Genomic DNA, 15,539 nt, shown 5'->3' with positions numbered 1-15,539 from the left:
TGGGAGTTCTTGTGCAGGATTCCGTAAAGGTTAATTTGCAGGTCAAGTCTGTGGTGAAGAAGGCAAATGTTAGCATTCATTTCAAGAGAACTAGAGTATAAAAGCAAGGATGTAATGTTGATACTTTATGAAGTACTGATGAGTCCTCACTTGGAGTACTGAGAGCAGTTTTGGGCTTGTTATCTTAGAAAGGATGCGCTGTAAACTGGAGAGGGTTCAAAGGAGTTTCACGAAAATAATTCCAGGATTGAATGTCTTGTCATATGAAGAGTGCTTGATGGCTGTATTCACTGGAATTCAGAAGAATGAGGGGTGGACTCATTGAAACCTATTGAATGGTGAAAGGCCTTGATAGAGTGGATATGGAGAGGATGTTTCTTATGGTGGGAGAGTCTAAGACCGGAGGACATAGCCTCAGAAGAGAGGGGGCATCCTTTTAAAGGAAAGATGAGGAGGAATTCCTTTAGCCAGAGAGTGGCAAACCTGTGAAACTCTTTGGCACTGCAGATGTGGATGCCAAATATTTATGTACATTTAAGGCAGATTTTGATAGATTCTTGATTGGTCAGGGCATGAAGGGATATGGGGGGAGGCAGGGGATTGGAACTGAGAGGAAAATGGGATTAGCCATGATGAAATGGCAGTGCAGACTTGATGGGCCAAATAGCCTAATTCTGCTCCTATATCTTCTGTACTTATGGTCTAAGAACATCTTTTCTGACTGGATGGGGGAAGAGGTGGGGAGAGTTGTGGCTATGAAACAATCTCAGGTTCTGGGTCCAGTTTCATAGTGATTGTAGGAGTTGACTCTGTGACTACAGAAAGTGGTTCTGACAGCTCTGCCCACCTTTCTTCTTTAACAATGGACTCTGCTCTCCTCAGCTGACTCATGTGTCAACTCCAGATGACATCTGATGCAGTCTCCAAAGTGTAGGAGAGGGGTGCAGTTCTGTATTTATTTTGCCAAATACCCACTTTGGAACACCTCTGCAGTCATTTGCCAGGACTGCTTGTTCAGGAATGAAACATCAAACCTCCTTGTTTGAGGATCCCTCTCTTTTCTCAGCTGTTTGTCCTGTATGCTCGTTCTGAGATCCAAATGTGAGCTCAAGGGATGACCCAGGAACAGCATAGCTGGTGAATTGTTGGTTGTGGTGTGTGCTGCATTTTGATATGCAATGAGGAAATTGGTGGACTTCTGATTCGGTGCCAGTGCGGTATGTTCTGCTGACATTGATCACAGTGCATTCTTTAAACTCCTGAGAGGTCAATTGTAGCTGAGTGGTACAGTGCAAATGTATTATGTCTTATTCTATTCATTTTCAGCGATGACTGAAACTGTTCTGCAACAAACTGTGTACTGACTACGTGTTCTGGAGCACCAGTCCTTGAGAAGAGGCTTCCCAGCACATTAGTGCGCAAGGCTGTACTGGAGGCTATTGGGATTACTTCTGGCCACTTTGTAGTTGTATCAACTACTATCAAAAAATTTGTCCCCATGAATGGGCTGGCAAAATCCATATGAATCCTCTGGAAGACCATGCAGGCCATTCCCAGGGATGGAGAAGCGCTGCTCTTGACATCTTCTGGATATGTTAGCATCATAAATAATACATGGTGAGCTGCTCAATCTGCTGATGTATCCCAGGCTGCTAAACAAGTCTCCACACCAATGCTTTCATTTTGACCATGCTCAGATGATTGGCTTGTAGCTCCTCTAACACTATTGCACTCAGCTTGGATGGTACAAAAACTCTCAAACTGATATACAACAACCTCCGTCAAGTGCAAGGGCTGGTAAGATGGGAAAATTGGAATTTCTGCTGGATATTCCAGCCATTTTGAGTTGCCTTGTAGACCTGAGACAGTGTAGGGTCATTTGTGGTTTCCATTTGGAACATCTCTGCCATAATTCAATTTGGGTAAAGGAGAATGCGTCCAGAGGAGAATCTGCATTTGTAAATTTTTCAGGTATTTCCTTTTCCAAGGGTAAGCAGGACAATCCATTAGCATTTCCATGATTCATTGTCCTCTTGAAATTGATCTTGTAATTGTGTCCTCCAAGAAACAGAGTCCACCTCTGCATTTATGCTGCTGCTGTTTTGTGGATTGAAAATGGACTCAATGCTTGATTATCAGTAATGAGAGTAAACTCTTTTCCATACATAAAACATAAAGTCATAGAGTCCAAGAGAAGTAAAGCACAGAAGCAGGTCCTTTGGCCCATCTAGTTCATGCCAAAAACATTTAAACTACCTACTCCCATAGACCTGCACTGGGGCCATAGACCTCCATACCTCTACCATCCATGTACCTATCCGAACTTCTCTTAAACATTGAAATCAAGCTCACATGCACCACTTGGGCTGGCAGCTTGTTCCATACTTTCATAACCCTCTGAATGAAGAGGTTTCCCCTCATGTTCCCCTTAAGCTTCTCATCTTTCACCCTTAATCCATGACCTGTGGTTGTAGTCCCACCCATCCCCAGTGGAAAAAGCTTGCTTGTATTTACCCTGTCTATACCCCTCATAATGTGGTATGCCTGTATCAAATCTCCTCTCAACCTTCTACTTTCTAAAGAATACAGTCCTAACCTATTCAATCTTTCCTTATAACTCAGGCCCTCCAGACTTGGCAACATCTTTGTAAATTTTTTCTGTTCCCTTTCAACCTTGTTTATATTTTTTCTGTAGGTAGGTGACCAGAACTGCATACAATACCGCAAATTAGCCCTCAGCACTGTCTTCAACATAACATCCAATCCCTGTACTCAATACATTGATTTATGAAAGGCAAGGTGCTAGATTTTTTTATGATCTTACTTACATGTGAAACGACAATCCACAAATTATTGACGTGCATCCCCAGATCTTTTTGTTCTACAGCACTCCTTAGTGCCCTACCATTCACAGTGTAAGACCTACCCTGGTTGGTTCTACTGAAGTGCAACACCTCGCACTTGTCTGCATTAAATTCCCTCTGCAATTTTTCAGCCCATTTTTTCCAGCTGATGCACATCCCTCTGCAAGCCACGATAGCCTCCTCACTGTCCACTATATCCCCAATCTTGGTGTAATCCCCCAGACTTGATGATCTAGTTAACCACATTATCATCCAGATCATTGATATAGGAGATAAACAAAGGATCCAGTGCCAATCCCTGTGGTTTACCACTAGTCATCGGCCTCCAATCAGAGAGGCAACACTCTATTCTCACTCTCTGGCTTCTCCTCAATGTCTAATCCAATTTACTACCTCTTCCTGAATGCCAAGCAATTAAATCTTCTTGACTAGCCTCCCATGGGGCATCTTGTCAAATGCCTAACTAAATTCCATGTAGACAACATCCACTACTTTGCCTTCGTTGACTTTCCTGGTAATTTGCACGAAAAACTCTGTAAGATTGGTTAGATATGACCTATCACATACAAAGCCATGCTGACTGCCCTTAATCACTCTATGTCTATCGAAATACTTATATATTCAGTCCCTTAGAATACCTTCCAATAATTTTCCCCACAACTTCTGATGTCAGAATCACTGGCTTATAATTTTCTGGCTTATGCTTAGAGCCTTTTTTAAACAGTGGAACAACATTGGATATCCTCCAGTCCTCAGGTACCTCCCCTGTCGCTAAGGATAATTTAAGTATCTCTACTAGGGCCCCAGCAATTTCTGCACTTGCCTCCCATAGGGTTGAAAGACCACCTTAGGGCCAGGGGAGTTATCCACCCTGATTTGCATCAGGGTAGCAAACGCCTCCTCCTCTGTAACATGTCTAGGGTCCATGAAGTTGATGCCGCATTGCCTCACTTCTGTAGACTCTGAGCTCATCTCCTGAGTAAGTACCGGCGCAAAGTATTCACTTATGATCTTTTCAGCTGTTCTGGCTCCACAGATGGATTACCATTCTGGTCTTCCAGAGGACCAATTTTGATCCTTGCAATCCTTTTACTCTTAACATAACTACAGAATCCCTAAGGATTCTCCTTCGCCTTGTCTGCTTGAGTGACCTCATGCCTTCTTTTATCTCTCCCGATTCCTTTCTTAAGTGTTCTCTGGCATTTCTTATACTCCATAAGCACCTCATTTGTTGCTACTTGTCTGTAACTGCTTTGTACCTCCAATTTTCTCTTAACCACGGCCTCAATATATCTTAAACCAGGATTCCCTACACTTGTAATCTTTACCTTTTATTCTGACAGGCACACACAAGTATTGTACTCTCAAAATTTAGTTTTTGAAGGTCACCCACTTACCAAGTACACCTTTGTCATAAAACAGCACTTGCCAGAATCATTTCTGATATCATCAAAATTGGCCTTCTCCAATTTAGAATCTCAACCTGCAGAGCAGACATCTTACACTCCAAACCAGACTCATGCCTCTCTGTCAATTTGTGTGTAATTTTTCTCTGCAGCAGTTGGGAATGTGATGGCAATGCTATCGGGCATTCACTTCCATCATTCATAAAATGTGATGTGACTGCACCTATACCAAAAAGCGAGGCCTCACAGGTTGATGTGGATCCTAATATGTAAGTTTTGTACGTGATATCACCATTTCATTTGCCTGTTGGAAAGCCACCTCACACTGCTTTGCCCATTGCATTTCTTCCTGATTTGTAATAATGAGTTAAAGGGGTGGAGCATGGTAGCCAGGTTTGTCAGGAACCTGTTACAGTAATTGGCAAATCCTAAAAAGGACCACAACTGTGACACTTGTCATCCTTATTGGTAATGAGGATGTCATCCTTATTGGTAATGAGGATGTCACCCAGGCAAAACTGAATGCTTGTGCAGTCCTGCAAGCACCTGGGCCTCAGCGTTCTGCCAAAGTGCAGGTGAAGATGCTATTCCAAGAATAAACCGATTATAAAACCCTTTGTGAGCGTTTATGGTGAGAAACACTTTGGATACTTCCATTTCCATCTTTAGGTAGGCCACTGCTAGGTTCACTTCACTGAAGTATTTTTCTGCAGAAAGGTTTGCAAAGATATCGTCTATCCTGGGCAGAGGGTATTGATCTACTTTTAGTACTGGGTTGATTGTGATCTTAAAATCACCACTGATCCTGACAGACTCATTCTTGTTGGCTATTGGGACCACAGGCATTGCCCATGGACTCCACTCAACTTGGAAAGAATTCCTTCAGCCTGCACGCGATCCAGTTCACTGACGACTTTATCTCGGACAGGCTTTGTAAAACTTGGGTGTGGCATTTTCATTTAACACTATTTTACCCTTGATATGTTTGTGTTTTTCAGTGCCATCCCTGAACATTGCTGTGGCCTTATCCAATACCTTTCCGAATTCACTTTCAATTGACTCTGTTGCAGGGGATGTGGCATGCAGATAGTGGATGGATCTCCAATCAAGTTGTCATTGTCTCAGCCTCTCATGAACCCACAATGCTGGCCTTCCTGTTTAGACAACATGCAAGCCCAATGTGGCTTCTTAGTTGTTGTACATCACTTTTATGAATGTCATGCCCACAGGAGTTATTTTGAGTTGGATACCTGCAGATTTCAGATCAGTAGCTTTGAAATGTCATTCAAACTGATTTTGTGGAATGACTGAAACAGCTGAACCAGTAACCAAGCAACACACATCAAAGTTGCTGGTGAACGCAGCAGGCCAGGCAGCATCTCTAGGAAGAGGTACAGTCGACGTTTCAGGCCGAGACCCTTCGTCAGGACTAACGAAGTAACCAGTAACCAATTCCATGTTAGTTATTTTGCCATTTATTTCTGTCGTAAGCCATATTGCTTATCTATTGTTAGCTTTTGCATTGTGAGTGTCAAAGCTATCCAGTCCTGTGTCATTCTCAGCATTAACAGCATGCAGACCAGTGCTCTGTTTGAAAGTGCAACTTGACTTTTTATGGTTTTCTTTTGCCTATGCAGTCCATTTATTTTTGTCTGACCAACATTCTCTTTGCATGTGTCCTACGTTGTTGTATTTTCTGCAAGTTCTGCCTTTAAACCTGCTTTGGTCTGGTGTTTGTGAGCCGTTGCCACAATGATAACACAATTTGTTTGGTCAGGCTGGTTTCTGTGGAGATATTGCAATGTTGTTCACGGTCACTTTCATTCCTGACTGCAACTCAATTGTGTTTCTGTCTGCTGTATGCATTTGCACCGCTATTTCTACTGCTCTTTTTAAATATAAGTTGTTCTTCAGTTAGGAGCCATTTTGAATATTTTCTTGTAAGATTCTACAAACCAAATGATTTCTCAATTCAGCATTAAGTCCATCTTTGAACTGACAATGCTCAGACAATCTTTTTAATTCAGCGATGTAAGTTGAAAGGATCTTTCCTTTTGATTCTGCTTATGAAACCTAAGGCATTCTGAAATCAACCGTGTTTTCAGTTCTAAATACCCCTGCATTACCGAAGAAGAAGAAGAATATCTTTATTGTCATTGTTGTGGAGCAATGAAACACAGTTTAGCAGCTCAACGTTTTGCAACATGACAAAGAATATATACATAAAATAAACTCTAAAATCTCAGGAGTACAGTCCAAAATTAATAATATATGGATGGTGGGGTAGGACTATTGTACACCTGCCATTCCTGGAAGTGTGATGCATTTAGCTGCCGCTGTCTTAGGAGGGGGGCAGGAGGAGGGAAGGGGGTGTTATACATTTCACTGCTTGTGGGTAGAAGCTGTTAAGGAGTCTCTTTGTTTTCGTCCTTAATGCTCTGTATCTCTTCCCAGAAGGTAGAGGGGAAAACAGGTGATGTCCAGAATGAGTGGGATCCTTTGAAATACAAGTAGCCTTCTTTTGAAGTCTGCCAGTGTAAATGTCTCTGAGAGAGGGTAATGTTGTGCCAATAACCACCTCTGCTACCCTCTCCACCCGCTGCAAGTCCTTCCTGTTCTGTTCTGTACAGCTGGCAAACCACACTGCACAGCAATATGTCAGGAGGCTCTCTATAGTTGTCCAATAGAAGTTGATCAGCAGGTGATGAGAGAGGAGAGCGTGCTTTAGCTTCCTTAGGAAGTAGAGCCTCTGTTGGGCCTTCCCCACCTGATAAGAGATATGGGCAGTCCAGGTGAGGTCAGCTGAGATGTGGACGCCGAGGAACTTGAAACTCTCTACTCTCTCCACCTCCTTCCCGTATACGTACAGAGCAGAGTGCTCAACGCGCTTTGATTTCCTGAAGTCTACTATCAGCTCCTTGGTTTTTGTGATGTTCAAGTCCAGGTTATTATGACAACACCATTCTGTCAAATGCTGTACCTCCTCCCTATAGGCTGTCTCATCACAGTCTGATATGATACCTATTAAGGTGGTATCGTCAGCAAATTTGACAATGGACAATGGTACATTCATGATATCAGCAAAGTTCGCTCATTTTGGCTGGTTTGGTTGGAGCAATTATACTTCTAATCAAACAGTATGTTTTTCCATTTATTACACTTAGCAAAATTGGCACTAGCTTCTCATTGACTATTTCATTTGCTTCAAAATACTGTTCAATCGGTTCTGTGTACACCAGCCAGTTATCTTTCATGCAGTCGGATGTGTCTCTGTTTACAATGTAGTCAGCCATTTCTGCTCTTTTTTGGTGAGGATTATCACCCGGTACTCACTGTTTAAGAACCTGTGAAATCTTCCGTTTTATGCCTTTTTTTAAAACTCAACCTTCTCTTTCCTTTCCCGAAGAAGCATGTGCTGCACTTTTTTTTTACTCGATCATTCCTTGCTGTATTTTCTTTTAACTCGAACGTCCTGTTACACTTCAACGGGTATGTAGTTGTCTTGTGTTTGTTATTTAAATTTTACTGAAATATTAAATACACAATACTTTTTGGAGATCAGGAATTTTTTTTATATCACATGGGATGCCCAATCATGAACTTGCTAACAATAAAAAACATCTGTCCTTCAGTCTTGTGATACACATTCTTCAACATTTGTATCTTCTGCACAATGGAAGAGAGGAGAAAAGAGAAAGATCAGGGTGAGAGGGTCCCTGATCATATTGACCTTCCCAGGGCAGCAGGACACAGCAGAAAATATAGATTAGAAACTCCCATCAACATTAATGGCTTCCTCTCAGCCCAACAAGCAGAAAGTCATTGGTCTGAAGTATTACCTGTTTTTCCCTCTCTCCAGGTTGATCTCTTGTGTTTTGAGCATAGAACTGGTTTTATAAATCATTGACAAAAGTATTATTCTGCTCTGGAAAGCTGTCCAGGATCATTCTGAACTGCAAAGGCCATCCACAATTTCTCTTCTAAACAACTTATTCTGGTTCCTCCACTGCCTCCAGGAACCTCACCTCCAACTGCAGATGCCAGGAGCTTGTGTGCACCATTCTCATTCAGACAGGCAACATTTGAAAAGCCTGGTCTATCTTCTTCCCCTGGTCCTCTTGCCATGCTCTGCCCATCTCACACATTTTTTTGTTATTGTCTTCCTCAGAATCACTCATGCTTCTCACCATTGTTCCCAATAGACTGTTGACCACACGGCAACTTCTCTCCTTTCAGTCCCACACTCCTTCTGATTCTCAGACCAGCTACTGCTGTCTGTATTGTGACTCTATTATTCCCGTGTATCCAGTCATGCTTTGTAAACGCCTCAGTTTTAAATTCCCTCCACACCTCCTTTGTCCTTATTTCTGCCATTTCCTCTAGGCCTCCAGTCCTCCACCATATCTGTGCACTCTCAGTGCTCACCACTGTTACCCAAAGTCTGAATTTTCCCTTCTTACATCTCCACCTCTTTTAATTTTCATTTTAAGGTATTCTTTGTACCAACTTGGACAATTATTTTATCGTTTTATATTGTTGAGTGTCAATTCTTCTTTGGTAACTTGCATTTGATGCACCTTGGTATTATTTTACAGTTTTAAGCTGCTGTATAAATGCAAGTTGCTCTACTTCTGAGACTATGGAGATAAACTAAATAGTTTCTAAGTATTCTTGGTTTATTTGTGATGGTTTAAGCTACAATACCTTTAATTTCATTCAAGGTATTGGGAGCGCAGCATTACAATAAGCATTTACTTTCATTAGGAAGAGGATAGCTACAGATACTGATAACTTCTTCAGCCAACCTCTTAAAAGGGTGGCAACCTTGTCAAAATTTACAAACGTTTCTGCTTCAGAACTCCATAAGGTTTCAAAACAAAGAGTAAACTGTTTACTTGTTGTCTTGACCCTGTCCCTGCCACACATCTTAAGAACTTTTTTAATAGTGTTTTCAATTTTATTAGGAAAACTATTAACACATCCCATGAAACTGGAGTTCTTCCAGATGCCTTCAAAACTTTGGATGTAAAAATCCAACTTGATAGCAAGCTGCTAGCTAACTACAGACCTCTAATCAAGCCTTCCATTTCTGGGCACGGTTCTTGACAGTCATTTGCAAGCAACTCTACAACTTTCTGAATGAAAACAATATTCCAGAAAAGTTTCAGTCAAGCTTTAGAGCAAATCACAGCATGCAGACACCATTACCAAAATTGTCAGCGACCTCAGTTTCAGTACTGATACCAACAGATTTTCAGTTCTAATTCTTCTAGATCTAAGTGCAGCCTTTGACACAATTGACCGCACTTTTCTACATCGCATTAAGAACTGGATTGGCCTCTCTAATGGTGTCCTTAATTGATTTAATCCTATATCTCAGAGAGAAGATTTTTTGTTTGTCTTAGAGACTAATTTTCTAAGAGATACGATGTCTCTTTTGGTGTTGCTCAGGGAAGCTGTCTTGGTCCTCTTCTCCTCTCTTTATACATGCATCCCTTAGGAGACATCATTAGAGTGCATAAGCTTGATTTCCACAGTTATGCAGATGACACACACCTGTAGTATCTTAGTTGAGTCTGATGATGATAAAAACCCTATCTTCTCTGAATTCTGGTATGGCTGCAATAAACATACTTGAGCAATAATTTCCTAAAACTAAATGAAGATAAAACTGAAATATTTTTGACTGGTCCCGAAGCCAAAAGAGATAAATTTATTGATAAACTTGGGAACTTGTCTCCCCTTGTAAAATCAGCAAAAGCTGGCCTGGATGATTCATATTTGAATATTAAATCTCACATAAAGAAAATGACCGGAGCAGCATTTCTGCACTTAAGAAATATTCCAAAGGTATGTTCGTTTCTGTCACATAATGATGCTGAAAAGCTAGTTCACGTCTTTATATCGAATAGACTAGATTCAGAATCAGAATCACTGTCATCTGACGTGAAACTTGTTAACTTAGCAGCAGCAGTTCAATGTGATACATAACACAGAAGAGAAAAAATCTACTGTATTACTACAATGTAAAAGTAGATTACTGCAAAGCACTCTTTGCTGACCTTCCAAAGCAATCTATTTGCAAACTTCAACTCATTCAGAACGCCACTGCTAGACTTTTAACCAAAACCAGGATGAGGAAACAAATCATTCCTGTACTAGCTACTCTGCATTGGCTTGCTGTATCCTTTAGAATTGATTTTTAAAGTTTTGTTACTTATTTTTAAAGCTCTTAATGGTCTGGGGCCAGAGTACATCACAGGCTCGTTTTTGTTTCACAACCCTGCTGGAGTGCTCAGGTCTTCTTCTAACAGTTTCTTATAATTAAACCACCTCCCTCAGCTTTTCTGAACTGCGAACCTAAATTGTCAGTTCAATATCTATTACCATAAGGGACGCAGGCTCAGTTGACACTTTTAAACACCAGCTCAAAACCTATTTATTCAATCTTGCATTTAACTAATACTTTTTGTCTTTTATTTTCAGGATTATTGTTGTTTTTATTTTTATTTTTTTTGCTTGTACTTTTATTCCATTGTAAAGCTGTCTAAATGAAGTTATTATAATTATTATTAATGGAAAGGAGGGTCAACACATCCTCTGAGAATATTTATTCTGAGAGACTGCAGCTGTTTGATGTGCCTACGGTACAGGGTCCAGGTTTCGCAACCGTACAGGAGAGAGGTGAGGACCACAGCCTTGTACACCTTGAGCTTGGTTGAAAGCTGAATGGCCTTGTGCTCCAGAACTTTGACACAGAGTTTCCCAAGTGCCTGGCTGGCTTTCTGGATCCTTGCTGTGATCCCTTTGTCAAGGGATCCGTCACTGGAGGTGGTGCTTCCTAGATACTTGAAGCTCTCCACATTCTTCAGGACAGTGCCGTCAATGCTGATGCATGGCTGAGGAGGTGACTGTTTGGTGCAGGTTGTAGGAGAACTTCTGTCTTACCGAGGCTGATTGTCAGGCCGAACAGCTTTGAGGCTGTGGAGAACTTGTCGACAATCGTCTGCAGGTGGTTCTCCTGGTGGGCCATGAGGGCACAGTCATCAGCAAACAGGGCTTCAGTGATGAGCCTCTTCAACGTTTTGGTCTTTTCAGCAAGGCGTGTCAGGGCAAACATCGATCCGTCTAGGTGATATGTAAATACCCAGGTCTAGGTCCTTAACAGCATGCTTCAGCACTCGGGTGAAGAAGAGGTTGAAGAGCACTGGTGACAGAACACGCCCCTGCTTCACGTCATTTGAGATCTTGAAAGTCTCAGATGGGGCAGCACTTCTCCTATCATGCCATCGTGGAGCAGATGGATGAGTGTAGTGAATTTCTGCGGGCAGTCGAGCTTTCTAAGGATGATCCACGGCGTGTTTCTGTTGACCATGTCAAACACCTTCATCAGATCAATGAAGACAGAGTATGATGTCATGTTCTGTTCCAGGCACTTCTCCTGTATCTGTCTCACTGTGAAGATCATCTCGACAGTGCTGCGTTCGGGATGAAAGAATCACCACAAAGGAATGTTTTTTCCTACTGACGCCCCAGTTGAAAGATCAAGAGAATTAATTCTTCTTCCAGTCTTTCAACCAAATACAAAATTCATACACTTATAATTAAGGATGCCTTGCTGGTCAGATCACTTGCATTTCTTCAGGCAAATGATCAGAAGCTGTGCTACTGAGCCATCTCTTGATCATAGCAAAGGTGTTGCCAAAGAACAAAATGATCTTGAATAATTGGGATCTAACAGATGAACAAAGAGATAAGCTTATTGTGTAGGTCCTCTTCAAATTAACAAAGGATTTAAGGGAACCTGCAGAAAGTTCAAAGTGTTTAGAGTTTCAAATAAACATTGTTACAGTACTGTATATCTGAAATTATTTGCACATTTATTACATAATAATTTCCTTATGATAGTTTCCTTGGATCATGTTGCATTATCCTGTATTTGACATCCTATATTATTTAGATTAGATTAGATTAGATTCAATTTTATTGACATTGTGCCGAGTACAGATACAAAGCCAATGAAATGCATTTAGCATCTGACCAGAAATGCAGAGGATAGTGTTATTTACAAAATAACTGCGAATAAAAAAAGTGCTACAGCACACAAATATAAAAGTACTGAGACAGTATAATACGGATGCAATACTGCTTAGCGCTGTGATGAGAGGTTCAGCAGTGTCACAGCCTCAGGGAAGGAGCTCTTCCTGTGCCTGCTGGTGTGGAGCGGAGGCTCCTGTAGCGCCTACCGTATGGGAGGAGAGTAAAAGGTCCATGGTTAGGGTGAGATGCATCCCTGATAATGCTTTTCGCCCTGCCCAGGCAGCGTTTATGGGATGTTCTCAATGGTGGGCAATTGGATACTGATAATCCGCTGATAATAATTTAAATAATTTAAAGTGATGGCTTGCCTGTATTTCCTTTGAACAGACATGCTGAAATACAGCACATTTTCCTGAGCTTCCTTGAAGTAAATCTTGTGTGCAGATCTCTCCCTTGTACTTGCATGTAATTGGCATTAGGATTGGAATTAACTATACTGTCAAATGGACACAGGTAGAGTGAGATCAAAGTAGTACAAAGGAAATGTAATGCAGAATGCAGAGTGCAGTCCTGCCAAAGGGTTTCAGCCTAAAACGTCGCTGTACTCTTTTCCTTAAATGCTGCCTAGCCTGCTGAGTTGCTCCAGCATTTTGTGTGTGCTGCTCGGATTTCCAGCAAATGCAGATTCTCTCTCGTTTGCAAGCAGAATGCAGAGTATTGTGTAACGATGACAGAAAAAGAGCAGTTTAAGTAAACATTAAGGTGCAAGGGCCAAGATAAGGTAGATTATGATGCCAAAGTCCATCTTTACCTTATCAGTGGTCTATTCTAGAGTCTTACAACAGGAGGATAGAAGCTATCCTTAAGCCTGGTAGTCTGCATTCTCAGGCTTTTCTATCTTGTGCCCCATGGATGGAAAAAACCGGCTAATTTTTGCCAGCACTATGGCTTGCTGGGAAACAGCGACACACTGTATTTCATTGATGTTATGCCATAGTCATGATCATCTTAAAGAAAGGATTCAAGTTAAATTCTGGCAAGTACAGATGAATATCTGTGATGTTAGTCACAGAGAAAGTCATCAGAATTCTTCAGGCTAACCTGTTCCCTCCCATGACTGAGCCCTCATTCCAGGGTTGGGGACTCCCAGTAAGATGACAGTGCGCAGCTTTGAGTTGCAAAGGAGTTGGTTCAGGAGGGAGGGCATAAGAGTCTTGGATCATTGGGCTCTCTCAAGGTGGGGCTTGTACAGAAGAGATAGCTTGCACCTGAACTGGAAGGGGACTGATATCCTAGTGGGAAGGTTTACTAATGCTGCATGGTGGTGTTTAAACTAGAGTTGCAGGGAAATGGGAACTAATGTTCCAGAACAGTTTGTGAAGAAGTTGTGCAAACAGATGTGGGTAGGACCTCAGACAAAGTCAGGAATCAAAAGGTTGAGCATGGTGCATCTAATGTCCTGAGCTGCATATATTTCAATGCAAGAAGTATTGTAGGAAATGTGGATGAGCTCAGGGCATGGATCAACACCTGGAATTATGATATTGTAGCCATTAGTGAGTCCTGGTTGCAAGAGGGGCAGAACTGGCAGCTCAGTATTCTGGGTTTCTGTTGTTTTTGACGTGACAGAGTGGGAGGGATTAGAGGAGGAAGGGTGGCGTTACTAGTCAGGGAAAATGTCACGGCAGTTCTCCATCAATACAGACTGAACACCTCGTCTAGTGAGGCATTATGGGTGGAACTGAGCAATAAGAAATGTCTGACCATATTAATGGGGCTCTATTACAGACCACCCAACAGTCCTAGGGATTTAGAAGAACAGATTTGTAGAGAGATCGCAGACTGTTGCAAGTAACATAAGGTTGTCGTAGTATGTGATTTTAATTTCCGCATATTGACTGGGGATCCCATACTGTAAAAGAACTAGATGGGATAGAGTTTGTCAAATATGTTCAGGAAAGTTTCCTTAATTGGTACATAGAAGTCTCAATGAGAAAAGTGTGATACTGGTTCTGCTGTTAGGGAATGAGACAGGGCAGGTGACAGAAGTTTGTGCGGGGAGCACTTTGCATCCAGTGACCCCAATGCCTTTAGTTTCAAAGTAAATATGCAAAAAAAGATAGGTCTGGTCCACAGGTTGAGGTTCTAAATTGCAGAAAGGTCAATTTTGATGGTATCAGAAATTATCTGGCAAGTGTGGATTTGGACAGGCTGTTTTCTGGCAAAGGTGTACTTGGTCTTTAAAAGCAAAATTTTGAGAGTACAAATCTTGTGCGTGCTTATCAGAGTAAAAGGTAAAGATAACAAGTGTAGGGAATCTTGGTTTCCAAGAAATATTGATCCCATGGTTAAGAGAAAATAGGAGGTGCATAGCAGGTATAGGCAGGTAGGAACAAGTGAGGTGCTTATGGAGTGTAAGGAATACAAGAGAACATTTAAGCGAGAAATCAGGAGGGATAAAAGAAGGCATGAAGTTGCTCTGGGAGACAAGGTGAAGGAGAATCCTAAGGGATTCTACAGATATGTTAAGAGCAAAAAGATTGCAAGTGACAAAATTGATCCTCTAGAAGATCAGAATAGTAATCCATGTATATAGCCAAAACAGATGCGGGAGATCTTAAAACAATTTTTTTGTATCTGTATTTACTCAGGAGACGGACTTGGAATCTGTAGAGGTGAGACAAAGCAGTATCAACTTCATGGGTCCTATACAGATTAGGAGGAGGTTTTTGCTATCCTGAGGCAAATGAAGGTGGATAAATCCCCAGGACCTGACAAGATGTTCCCTCAGATCCAATGGGAGGCATGTGCAGAAATTTCAGGGGCCTTAGCAGAGGTATTTAAATCATCCTGAGCAACAGGAGAGGAATCAGAGAATTGGAGGATAGCCAATTTTGTCCTGCTGTTTAAGAAGGCTCTAAACATAAGCCAGGAAATTATGGCCGGTGAGTCTAACATCAGTTGTGGGAAAGTTAATGGAAGGTATTCTAAGGGACCAGATATGTAAATATTTCGATAGACATGGGCTGATTAAGGATAATCAGCATGGCTTTGTTTGTGGTAGGTTGTGCCCAACCAATTTTATAGAATTTTTGTAGAAACTACCAGGAAAGTTGATGAAGGCAAGTCAATAGATGTTACCAACATGGATTTTAGCAAGGCATTTGGCAAGCTCCCACAGGGGAGTTTGGTCAAGAATGTTCAGTCGCTTGGCATTGAAGATGAATAG

This window comes from Mobula hypostoma, chromosome 5 (genome assembly GCF_963921235.1).
Source record: "Mobula hypostoma chromosome 5, sMobHyp1.1, whole genome shotgun sequence".
NCBI classification, from domain to species: Eukaryota; Metazoa; Chordata; class Chondrichthyes; order Myliobatiformes; family Myliobatidae; genus Mobula; species Mobula hypostoma.
This window is presented reverse-complemented; position numbering follows the sequence as displayed.